We start from the raw sequence: 13,811 nt of genomic DNA on the forward strand, positions 1-13,811 counted from the left end.
AGGAAGCCTCCATGCCATTTATGACCCAGTCACACACTGTTGCTTCAGCCATGCCTATTCTTTAGAAGTGAGTCACTAAGTCCAGCACACTCAAGGGGAGAGGAGTTAGCCTTCACATTTCGGAGGGAGCTGTGTTGAAGACATTGTGGAATTTTCTAAAATCATCACAGGAACAAAATGCCACTCAATTCAACAGAGTATTTTATTTCTGGGGATGTTTCCTCTGCCTTTTTTCTGTTTCTACGATTATATTCCTTTTTTTTATATATCACAGTTCATTGTAAAAATGAACCCACTTAAGCTGGATATTCCATGAATGAAAAACATAATGATACAAATAATAGGTCAATGGGCTCAATGTTAATTGTAGGCATGAGTCCAAATGAATTTTCAAAGCACGAGACCCTTGTAGAGGAAGCTATTATCAGTATGAAAGAGACTTCGATGTTCATTGAATATAAGGAAAGTATTTATCTTTATTTGGATTTAATTGACATATAACATTTTATTAGTTTCAGATGTACAGCATAATGATTTCATATTTGTATATATTGCTAAATGATCACGACGACAAGTCTAGTCAACATCTGTTACCACACATAGTTACACATTTTTTTCCCCTTGTGATGAGAACTTTTAAGATCTAGCCTCTTAGAAAGTTTCGAATATAAAATACAGCGATAAAACTATGGTCACCATGCTGTGCATTACATCTCCATGACTTCATTATTTTACAACTGTACCTCTTGACCACCTTCACCCATTTTGCCCACCACCCACACCCTGCCTCCTGCAACCACCAATCCATTGTCTATATCTACGAGTTCTTTTTTATTAGGTTCCACATATAAGTGAGATCATACAGTACTTGTCTTTCTCTCTCTGCCTTATTTTACGTAGCATAATGCTCTCAAGTTCCATCCATATTGGCACAAATGGCAAGATTTCCTTCTCTACTATGGCTGAATAATATTCCATTGTGTATATATATATATACACCACATTTTCTTTATTCCTTCGTCCACCAATGGACACGTAGGTGGCTTCAATGTCTTGGCTATTGTAAATAATTCTGCAGTGAACATGGGGTAACAGCTATCTTTTTGAGACAGTGATTTCATTTCCTTTGGATAAATACCCAGAAGTGAAATTGCTGGATCGTATGGTAGTTCTATTTTTAATTTTTTGAGGAACCTCCATACTGTTTTCCATAGTGGTTATACCAATCTACATTTCCACCAACAGTTCACAAGCGTTCCCTTTTCCCCATATCCTCACCAACACTTGTTATCTCTTGTGCTTGATGACAGCCATTCTAACAGGTATGAGCTGAGAGCTCATTGTGGTTTTGATTTTCATTTCTCTGATGGTTAATGATGTTGAGTATCTTTTCAACTACATGTTGGCCATCTGTGTGGCTTCTTTGGGAAAATGTCTGTTTAGATCCTCTGCCCAGTTTCTAATTATATTGTTTGTTTTTTGTGGATATTGAGTTGTATGAGTTCTTTATATATTTTGGATAATAATCCCTTATCAGACAGATGATTTGCAAATATTTTCTCCCATTTAGTAGGTTGCCTTCTCATTTGTTGATGGTTTCCTTTGATGTGCAGAAGCTTTTTAATTTAACATAGTTTTCTCACTTTTTTATTTTTACTTTTTGCTGCCTTTGCTTTTGATGTCAAGTTAAAAAAATCATCTCCAAGACCATGTCAAGGACCTTACCCTCTATGTTGTCTTCTAGGAGTTTTATGATTTCAGGTCTTATGTTGAAATCTTTAATCCATTTTGAGTTAGCTTTTGTGCATGTGGTGTAACATAGTGGTCCAGATTCCTTCTTTTGCATATGACTGTCCAGCTTTCCCAATGCCATGTATTGAAGAGACTGTCCTTTCCCCACTATATATTCTTGGCTCCATTGTCATTAATTAATTGACCATATATGTCAATTTCTGACCAGTTTATTTCTGGGTTCTCTATTCTGTTTCATTCCTCTATGTGTTTGTTTTTATGCCAATACCATACTGTTTTGATTACTATAGCTTAGTAATATAGTTTGAAATCAAGAAGCAGAATTCCTCCAGCTTCGTTCTTTCTTAGGATTGCTTTGATTCTTTGGAGTCTTCTGTGGTTCCAAACAGATTTTAGGATTGCTTGCTCTATTTCTGTGAAAAATGCCATTGGAATTTTGAATGGGCTTGCTATGAATCTGTAGATTGCTTTTGGTAGTGTGGACACTTCAACAATATTAATTTTTCCAATCCATGACCATGGAATATCTTTCTGTTTGTGTTTTCTTCAATTTTGTTTTTTCTCATTGTCTTATAGTTTTCAGTGTACAGGTCTTTCACCTCCTTGGTTAGATTTATACCTAGTTATTTTATTCTTTTCAGTACAATTGTAAATGAGATTGTTTTCTTAGTTTCTCTTTCTGATAATTCATTATTAGTGTATCAAAATCCAACAGATTTTTATATATTGATTTTTTTTCACTGAATTTGTTAATTCAAAGAGATTTTTGGTGGAGTCTTTCTGGTTTTATATAATATATCATCATGTCATCTGCAAATAGTGACAGTTTTACTTTTTCCTTTGCAATCTGGATGCTTTTATTTCTTTTTATTGCCTAATTTCTCTAGCTAGGACTTCCAATACTGTGTTGAATAAAACTGGTAAGAGTGAGCCTTCTTGTCTTGTTCCTGGTCTTAGAGGAAAAGCTGGCAGCTTTTCATTGTTGTGCGTGATGTTGGCAGTGGGCTTGTCATCTTGGGCCTTTATTATGTTGAGGCACCTTCCCTCTAAACCTACTTTGTTGAGAGCAAAGTAAATGCTGAATTTTGTTGAATGCCTTTTCTGCGTCTATTGAGATGATCATATAATTTTTATCCTTCATTTTGTTAATGTGGTATATTGTACAGATTGATTTGTTAACGTTGACCCATCCTTGCATCCCTGGAACACATCCCACTTGATCATGGTGTATGATCCTTTTAATGTATTGTTGAATTTGGTTTGCTAATATTTTGTTGAGGATTTTTGCATCTGTATTCATCAGGAATATTGTCCTGTAATTTTCTTTTCTTTTGGTGTTTTTTCTGGTTTTGGAATCAGGGTACTGCTGGCTTTATAAAATGAGTTTGGAAGTGTTCCCCCCTCCTTCGATTTGTTTGAAGAGTTTGAAAAGAATTGGCGTTAATTCTTCTCTAAATATTTAGTAGAATTGACCAATGAAATCATCTGGTGTTGGACTCTCGTTTGTTGGAAAGTTTTTGATTACTGAGCTGATCTCCTTACTAGTAATCAGTCTGTTCAGATTTTTAAATTTCTTCATGATTCAGTCTTAGTAGGTTGTATGTTTCTAGAAAAGTATCCTTTTCTTCTAGGTTGCCCCATTTGTTAGCATAATTGTTCATAGTTGTCTCTTATGATCTTTTTATTTCTGTGGTATCAGTGGGAATGTCTCCTCTTTCATTTCTGATATCATCTATTTGAATCTTGGTGAGTCCAGTTAAAGGTTTGTCAGTTTTATCTTTTTAAAACACCAGCTCTTAGTTTTCTTGATATGTTCTGTTGTCTTTTTGTTTGTCTTTCTTTTATTTTCACTCTGATTTTTGTTATTTCCTTCTTTCTACTAACTTTGGACTTTGTTCTTCTTTTTCCAGTTCCTTGAAGAATAAAATTGGTTTGTTTATTTGAGATTTTTTTGTTTCCTGATGTAGGCTTTAATTGCCATGAACTTCACTCATAGAACTGCTTTTGCAGCCTCCCATAAGTTTTGGTATGTTGTATTTCCATTTTCATTTGTCTCAAGGTATTTTTTGATTTCTCCTTTGATTTTTTCTTTGACATATTGGTTGTTCAGTAGCATGTTGTTTAATCTCCATGTATCTGTGGATTTTCCAGTTTTCTTCTTGTAATTGATTTCTAGTTTCATACCATCATGGTTGGAAAAGATGCTTGATAAGTTTTCAATTTTCTTAAATGTATTAAGATTTGTTTTGTGATTTATCTTGGAGACTGTTCCATGTGCACTTGAGAAGAATGTGTATTCTGTTCCTTTTGGACGGTATGATCTATATATATCTGTTAAGTCCATCTGGTCTAATGTGTTGTTTAAAGTCAATGTTTTCTTATTGATTTTTCTGTCTGGATGATCCAGTAGTGAAAGTGGGGTGTTATAGTATCCTACTATTATTGTATTTCTGTCTGTTTCTCCCTTTAGGTCTGTTAATATTTGCTTTATATATTTAAATGCTCCTGTACTGAGTGCATAAATATTTACAAATGTTATATCTTGTTGTCATATTGACCCCTCTGTCATTATGTAATGCCTTTCTTTGTCACTTATTATAGTCTTTGTTTTGAAGTCTATTTTGTCTGATTTATATTTATAGCTACCCCACCTTTCTTTGAGTTTCCATTTGCATGGAATATATTTTTCATCCCTTCACTTTCAGTCTGTGCATATCTTTAGATTTGAAGTAAGTGTCTTGTAGGCAGCATACAGATGGGTCTTGTTTTTTTATCCATTTAGAAACTCTATGTCTTTTGATTGTAGAATTTAGTCTGCTTTCATTTAAAGTAATTATTGATAGGTATGTACTTATTGCCATTTTGTTAATTGCTTTCCTGATACTTTGTAATTACTCTGTTTTTTTTCTTCTTCTCTTGCTCTCTTCCTTTGTGATTTGATGATTTTCTGTTGTAGTATGCTTAGATTCCTTTTCCTTTAACTTTTGTATATCTAATATAGACTTTGCTTTATGGTTACCATGTGGCTTACATAAAATAACTCATATTTATAACAGTCTATTTTAACTTATAACAACTTAAGTTTGATTGCATTCTAAAGCTCTATTTTTTTTTTTGAATGTTAAACTCCTTTTTTTTTTGAGGAAGATTGGCCCTGAGCTAACATCTGTTGCCCATCTTTCTCCTGTTTTCCTTTTTTCTCCCCAAATCCCCAGTAGATAGTTGTATGTCATAGTTGTGCATCCTTCTAGTTGCTCTATGTGGGATGCCACCTCATCACGGCTTGATGAGTGGTGTGTAGGTCTGCGCCCAGCATCTGAACCTGTGAACCCTCCGCTGCAGAAGCGGAGTGCTTGAACTTAACCGCTACGCCACCGGGCTGGCCCCTAAAGCTCTATATTTTTATCCCACCCCCCACGTTTTATATTTTGATGTTACAACCTACATCTTTTTATCATATGTATCTCTTAAGAAATTATTGTAGTTACATTTTCACTACTTTTGTCTCTTATTCTTTGTACTAACTTTATAAGTGATTATCCCACCACCTTTAGAACATTAGATTATTCTAAATTTACTCTATATTTACCTTTGCCAGTGAGTTTTATTCTTTCATATGTTTCCTGTTCCTAATTAGCACCCTTTCATGTCAGCTTAAAGAAGTCCCTTTAACATTTCTTGTAAAGCTCATCTAGTGATGATAAGCTCCTTTATCTATTGCTTGTCTGGAAAATTCTTTATTTCTCCTTCAATTCTGAAGGACAACTTTTCCAAATAGAGTCTTGTTGGTTGGCAGCTTTTTTTCCTTCAGCTCTTTGAATATATTGTGCCACTCTCATCTGGCCTGGAAAGTTGCTGCTGAAAAATATGCTTATAGTCTAATGGAGGTTCCTTTGTACAGAACAAGTTGTGTGTCTCTTGCTGCTTTTAGTTTCAATCCTTATCTTTACCTTTGACATTTTAACAAGAATGTTTATCGGTGTGGTTCTCTTTGGAATCATCTCATTTGGAAATCTCTGTGCTTCCTGAATCTAGATTCTGTTTCCTTCCCCAGAGTAGGAAGTTTTCAACGATTATTTCTTCTAATAAGTTTTCTGCCCCTTTATCTTTCTCTTCTCCTTCTGGGACTTCTATAACACGGATGTTGGTCTGCTTGATGTTGTCTCATAGTCCCTTCAGCTATTTTCACTCTTTTTTTCTTTTCTAATTGGGTGAATTCCACCACTCTGTCTTTGACTTCACTGATCCTTTCTTCTGTTTCATCTAGTCCATTGTTGAACTTTTCTTTTGCATTTTTTAGTTCAGTTTTTGTATTTCTTGGCTCTGTGACTTCTGTTTGGTACTTTCTCAAATTTTCTATCTCTTTGTGGAAATTCTGACTATGTTCTCCAGAACTCAGGATCTTTATAACTGTTATTTTGAATACTTTATTGGATAAATCATTTATCTTCATTTCATTAAGGTCTTTTATGGGGTTTTATCTTGTTCTTTCATTTGGAACATATTCCTTTGTTTCTTCATTTTTCTTGACTCTCTGTGTTTATTTATATGCGTTAGATAAAACTGCCACTTTTCTCCCAGTATTGAAAGTGTGACCTTGCATAGAAGATGAACCTTATTGTTCAACCGTGTCCCAGCTCTTTGTTGTCTCTCAAGTCTTTGGATTTATTTTTAGTGGTTTCCAGTAGTTGAGGGTATGCCAAGACCTGTCAGTGTCCCAAAGGGGAAAATCTCAGTCAGCACCGAGATTCAGGATGATTAGAAGCTAGGTCCTCAGGCAGCAGCTTTTAAAGTATGCAAATATGTGTCTTTCAGGGGAAGACTGGGATATGGCTATATCTGAGCTGAGCTGTGGGGTGATAACTAGTTAAGAACCATTTCTTTCTTTCTTACTGTCCAGTTGAACTTGTGAACACAAACCCTGCTGGTCATCAGAGCCAGACAACCATCTCATGATCCCTGGGCAGTAGCTACAGAAACGGGGGCACCAGCTATAAAAACCATGACTCCAGCTCCCATTCAGGAGATATTAGTGCACTTGAGCCCAGCAAAGGGGGAGCGTGAAGATAGCACTTGCCCTCCAAGGTCTATGGAGAGGGGAATACTCTGGGCCATTAGTTGTGTGTTCAATTACAAGTCTGCCTCTCAGTCCTCAGCTATGAAGATCAGCTAATAGGCCTCTTTCACAGTAAGACTGGACTCCTCAGTCTTTTGCCTCTACTCTGCCCTTGGGGTGGTAGCCAGTTAAAAACACTTTGTCACTTTGTTACAGTCCTGTGGGACCCATGAGCATAAGCCCTACTGGCCACCAAAGCACCTGGGTATCCTGGGGCACCATATGAGGGTACAGATACCAGTGAGCTGGAGTAAGGCAGAAGGGCAGCACACAGTGGTGTCCCGTGGCTTCAGTCTCAGAGAGCACTTAGTAGGCCCCTAGATATGTCCCCAACCAGAAGCCTGCCCCTCAGGCCAAAGCTCCAGGACAAGCTAATAAAGCCTCTTTCACAGAAAAATTGAGGTTGTACTTCAGTCTGCATCTGCACTGTGCCATGTGGGTGGTAGATGACCACAAACTGTCTGTCCAGTTGTTATAGTCTCATGAGACCCATGACCACAGGCCCCACTGGCCCCTAAAGGTCAGTGATCAAGAAACATCCCCTGGGTGGCAACCACTAAATCTGGTGTCTGGGGAACTAGACACTTGTACCAGCTCCCATCTGGGAGTTAAGGGTGCTCTGGAGCATGGCAGAGGGAGAGCATGAAGATAGCACCACCTTCCAGGGTGTCTGAAGAAGATTAAGTCAGTCCTTAGATGTGTGTTTAATTAGAAATCAGCCCCTCACACCACAGCCATGAAGATAAATCTAATAGACCTCTCACAGAAAGACGGGGGCAAGTCTGTGCCTCTCTGCTGTGCTCTTGGGGTGGTAGCCTGTTAAAAACTTTTTCTCCATTTGTTACAGTCCTATGGAACCTGCAAGTAGCCACCAGACACAAGCAATCTAGCGGTATCGCCTGGGTGCAAGCCACGAAAATCAGGGCCTCAGAGAAGGGTACAAGCTCCTTTACAAGAGATGCTGGTGATCTGGAGTGAGGCAGAGGAATAGCACAGGATGGCATCCGCTGGCCTCCATCTCTGGGGAGTATTTCAGCAGGCCCCTAGATGTGAGTTAAATTAAATGCCTGCCCCTCAGGCCAATGCTTTATGATAGACAAATAAGCCTCTTCCACAGAAGGTCTGAGTACTTTCCAGTTGGCTCTCTGCATTGGGCCTTGGGGTGGGTGAAAACACACATGTGGGCCCTTTAAGAATGGTTTCTCAGTTAGCTACGGCTTTGTGGGTCTTGTGGACATAAGCCCAGTTGTTTTTCAAAGCTAGATGTTTTGGAGGCTCATCTTTCTGGTGCAGGACTTAAAGTTGGGGTGCTAGATGTGGGGTTCAAACCCTTTACTCCTCGGGGAGATGCTTGGAGTTTCATGTTGCCATGTTGGGTCGCTGTGCTGGGAGGAGGTTTATGGCAAGGTGTCCAGTCCTCCTACCCACTTCAGTGTGGTTTTCCCTCATTTGCCGGATTTGTATGAGTTACTCAGCTAGCTTTTGTTTTTTTTTCAGGGAAAATTGTTCTGTATGTAGCTATAACTTTGATGCATTTGTGGGTGGAGGTGAGTTCAGTATCCTCCTACATTGCCATCTTGAATGACTTCCATAAGGAAAATATTTAATCACATTTATGGTTGACTTATGAAAATGATAGATAAACCCAATTATATCTGGATCTCAGCAAAGTTATTCCACAAGGGACCCTCTGATGATCTTGTGGACAAGATGGGGAAATTGACGGGTGAGATGGCTTATCTGATAGTTTGTAATTTCATTAAATAAACTTCTCTGATGATCAGATGCAGGACTTTGTTCTTAGGCCTACTCCATTACTCATTTTTGTCATCAAACAGTTTAATGACTTAGAGGAAATGCAGTACAAATTCACAACTGGAATGATACAAGGCATAATGTAGTGAATCTCATTAGGCCAGATTCGTCATCATAAAGAATCCTATATGCTAGGTTGTTAATTATCATGCTAATAACATGATATTTAGCCATGGTAACTCTAAGATCCTGGGCTTGGGTCAAAGGAATTAGCTGTGGAAATATAGACAGATTAGAAACAGTTTTAAAAATTAGTGAATATTTTATTCAATTTTGAGATCAGTTTGAGTCAAAACTATGAGGAACCACCATAACTGGTAATGAGGCCACATCCTGCACTGGTAGAAGCGTAAGAGGTAGAAGGAGGCTATTCTAAGTCCTGCCAGCATCAGTGCTGATCAGACCATATGTGGAATGTTATATCTGCTTCAGGAATGATCTTGTTGGATGGTAAAGACAGATTTAAGTGTTCTCAAATGAAAGAGAAAAATAGCAGAGGGGCTCAGGCCTGTGATAATAATAACACCTACTTTTAATTATACCTACTTTGTGTACCTTTTGAAAAGAAAACTCATTGGACTATTTTATTTTTTTCATATCCTTTGAAACACCATAATGAGCTGGATAACCATACTTGTTCTGAAATCAGACAACCAGGATTCAATTCTCTACTCTCTAATTTAATGGAAAATTTAATTGAGTTCCTTTAGACTCAGTTCTTGCAAATCCAAAGATTTAAGCTTGCTCAAGGTAGAACTATTGTTAAATGACACACATTTTGACATATCATAATAAAATTCATCCAAGGATGAAGAGAAAGTACTCTCAATCTCCAAAAAGCAGTGGGAAGAAAAACTAGAACGTTACTGAAAAAGAATGAGACTAAATGACCATTTTAATCTCAATATTGGAAGCTTCAAAAAAGTCGGGAAAACATCTATCAATGATGAGAGTTATAGACTTTAGCCCAAGAATCCATACCTAGAGAAGGTATCATTCGCAACTCTTTGTTAAAGAGAGACATTAGCATATGCAAGGATTCGAAGTTTATAATCCATGTAACAAATCTGTAGAAACTACTTGAAAAATTTCTCTTATAAAGTAAAAAAGAAAATGGATCAGTGATCTTAAGGAAGATGAAGATGATAGTGAATACTTGGTGTGTATAAACCTGTGTCTGTGAGTGTGCTGGAAGATTTTTTTTTTTAACATGTTGCATAAGGTTTCTTGTAATAGAATCACACTTTACAGAAAAAACTTCTTATACTCATCTGGTATTAAAAGTTCTAGATTATCTCTAAATCATTGAATGAAAAGGGCAAATTTTTCTGAAAAATATTATATATAAGTCTATTATAAACAACATAGCACCTAAACATACAGGTTAAAATTATTCAGTATATTGGAGGAACTGAATAAAACATAATTGTATTATACTTCATTTAAAAATATTTATAAAACATATTTTAAAACCTCTCATTCTCCAATTAGAAGTAAACTATCAAATGTTTACCATAATCTTAACTATTTGGGTATTAAGAAATATTGCTACTTCATTTCTCTAGTTAAATGAAGAAAGGAAAATTTGCCTCAATGAGTGGTTTGAGGCATGAGTAAGCATGTTATTTTTCTGTATGATGTGATCAATGGAAAATTTTTGTGCTTGTCTGTGTAGGGGAAGAGGGAGAATCTCCCCCTCCACCCTTTCCCTTAAGGTTCTTATGACTGGTCAAATAATTAAAGAGGCAAGTTAACAGGAGAATATAAAACAAAGTTTAATAACAACTATACATGGGAGAAACCTAGGAAAAACTAAGCAACTCAGCCATCTGGCCAAGGTTGTCATCTTAAATACGTCTTCAGGTTAAAGACAAAGGAGGATGTTGGGGGTAGTGGTTTGGGACTTCTTCAAAGGGGAGGAAGGCAATTCATATGGAGATGGATAAGCAAATGTTTGTTAGACAACTGTTTACCGGGCCACCTAGAGAATGTGCTCCAAGAGACAGAATTTTGATAAGCTGGGCTTGTTGGTGCCTTTCTTATCACACCTAGTTTATATTATACTATAGTTATCTCATAGCATTGGCTCCTTCCTGGAACAGGCTTTTTATCTTAAATTCTTTTAGGCAATTTTGGGGAAGGCCAAATGTTCTTCCCGAGTCTTCTGAGCCTTTGTTGTCTTCAGCTCAAAATAATCTGCATAGAGTGGTGCATCTTGGGGTGGCCTGCCCTGAACCCCCTCTTCTGTATTTCTTACATAGTTTCCAACAAATAGAAAATAAACCTAATGAATGTTAATCCAAAAAAAAAGAACCACAACCCTGCCATCTCCCTACAGTGAGTTGGTCTGAGAAGAAAAGGCAGGGCTCTGATTTCTGGTGAGAATGGAAAAGAAAGGAAAAGAAGATAGAGGAGCTGGGTGATAAAATCAGTACTTTCATCTTTCAACCAAGATGCTCATTTAATCAACCAGGGCTAGGATACACGTACTCAAGGAGAATTAATTAAATAGGTCTGTACAGTTTTCTTCCTGGAGAGTCTTCATACAAGTTTATATATAATACAACCCACAAGACATAATTTTATCTTCATTACCAAGGACTTCCTCACATACTTCAGTCATCTGAATTTTATAACTTTTCTTGTCCTAGAAACTCTAATGCAATGAGGATAATTATGCTAATAAGAGAATATGTTAGATCAATGAAGCAATTCATCTCTAATTTGGTTTTTTATTAAAGTAAAATATCATTCATGCTGGTTTTGTTATTTTTTTATTGCAAGTGAAGCATTGTGATTTTCCAGAAATAAAACATGGATATCTCTATCATGAAGACTACTATAAACCACAATTTCCAGTATTTGCAGGACATTATTATTCCTATTACTGTGATCAAAATTTTGTGACTGCTTCAGAATATCACTGGGATTATATTTATTGCAGATGAGAAGGATGATCGCCAGCAGTACCATGCCTCAGTAAGTAAATCTCTTTATAATTGTATATGTATAAGTATTTCAAAGAGTGGAAAGAGAAAACACATAAGTGAACAAGATTAAGTCTTGTTAGAAAAAAAATAAGGCTAAGGAATGAGTTCTATGAGCAAAAAGACCAATATAGATCTTTCCTTTCATGAGGAGCTCTTCATGAGAATCCAATAAGAAATAAAGATAGAGACTTTGCAAGAATATATATGTCATTTACACATTTTTAAATTATAAAACTAAAGGTAAATAATATTGAATATTAATTTTTCTTTTTAAAGGAACATTTGGTAGTAGCTTTAGTTTTTCTTAAGTTATACATTATGTTTGGAAGTCTATTCATTTTAATTTAAATATTGAAAAGATAATTGTTAATTTACTATTTTGACCAAATTTATGGATTTTTTTAGAAATTTACATCTACCATTTTTATGATCCTTAGGACAATGTACTTCCAATTATTTGGAACATAGGAAGTATCCATATTATGGAAAAAAATATTTACAGGGTCAGTCTGTAAAAGTTGAATGCTATCCTGGCTACAGTCTTCCAAATGAGGAGAGCTTAATGACATGTATGGAGAATGACTGGTCCCCTCCTCCCAGACGCATCCGTGTCAGTAAGTATACTGGTCTGAGACCCAATATGTTTATGATTTGCTAATACTCATCTATAGTAACTGTGACAAACTGTTTATATCAACTTCTTGTTTTGCCAATGGACCTATTTGATTTTAGTTTTTCCAAGTGTGTATGAATGGATATAAAATTTCTTGATACATATATAGCAAAGTAAATGAGCATATTAATCTACATTAATCAAGAAAACAGTAAAAACACTACAAAGAAGAAACCTGTAATAATAGAGTGACATCAGCAAGATGACAGAAAAGGAGATTCTATTTTCTTCTCTACAAAGAACACTAACTTTGACAATTGACAATGAGAACGTCTTTGTGGGAGTTTGAGAATCTAGCAGAGAAGTTTCAGCACACCATTGGAGCAAAAACATCCAAGATTGGATGCATTGAAAAGGGTGAGAGGAAGAGTTTCACTTACTAGAGTCACCCCTCCGCTAAAGTGGCACAGCTCAGTGCCAAGAGAGATTCACTTGGCCCATTATTTCTCCACTGGTGGAAAGAAAGAGCTTGTGAGTGAGCATTTGGCTTCATCAGCTGTTTGAATCACAGACAAAATGTCCCATTTCTTTCCCACCACATCCAGAATACTGAGGTGACCTGCATGACTGAGGGTTTTGGCAAAAGCTTGGAGCATAGCAGCCAGGGCTCAGATACCTCAAGGGACACAGATCCTACTAACCCTGCTCCAGACTCCATCAGGAAGCTCAGCCACTAGCCATTGGCGATGCCTTGCCTGTAGACCCTCTCACCTATGGGCATCCCCAACATACTGCACATCTCACCTGCATACTCCTCTCCCCATCTCATGGTCAGCTCCCTGTGTACATCCCCAAAAGTACCAAATGGGAGCCTTTTCAGATGGCTAGTGAGCACATTCAGAAAACCATCCAGACTCCACAGGAATGGGAGAAAGCACAAACATGAGCATTTAGCATTGCCTCTGGGAAAGCAAACAGGAAGCTGTCAGCACCAAGACTTGCTTTGCAAGATTGAGAGAAGGCCTAAAATGTAAGAATTCCCTCCCAGAAGGCAACAAGACATGTAGAGTGATGTTTCCATAAAAAGGTCTGAAAAAGCCTCAGAATTCCTAGCAGGAGTGAGAGAAGTGCTGGCTTTCCTAGTCAGTCAATAAAGACTAGAGGAATTGACTGCTTCTTCAAATGCAAAGACAGCAATGCAACTTCAAGAACCATGAAAAATCAAGGAAACATGATACCACAAAAAGCACACAATAATTTTCTAGTAACTAACTCAAAATAATGAACATCTATGATTTACCTAATAAAGAACTCAAAATACTTGTTTTAAGGAAGCTCAGTGACCTACAAGAAAACAGAAGTAAATTCAAAGAAATCAGGAAAACAATGAGATAGAAATCACAAAAAAGAACCAAATAGAAATTCTGGAACTGAAGAATACAATGAATGAAATGAAAAATACGATGAGAGCATCAACAACAGACTTTATCAAACATAAGAAATAATATATGAATTTGAAGACAGG

At 36.8% G+C, this 13,811-nt stretch overlaps 1 pseudogene; it reads left to right on the forward strand.

Annotated features, from left to right (window-relative positions):
- The window catches only part of LOC101393334 (complement factor H-like), a 66,966-nt pseudogene that overhangs the window by 19,106 nt on the left and 34,049 nt on the right, over window positions 1-13,811 (forward strand).

Source organism: Ceratotherium simum, chromosome 36 (assembly GCF_057802395.1).
Source record: "Ceratotherium simum simum isolate JZ-2026a chromosome 36, ASM5780239v1, whole genome shotgun sequence".
NCBI lineage: Eukaryota > Metazoa > Chordata > Mammalia > Perissodactyla > Rhinocerotidae > Ceratotherium > Ceratotherium simum.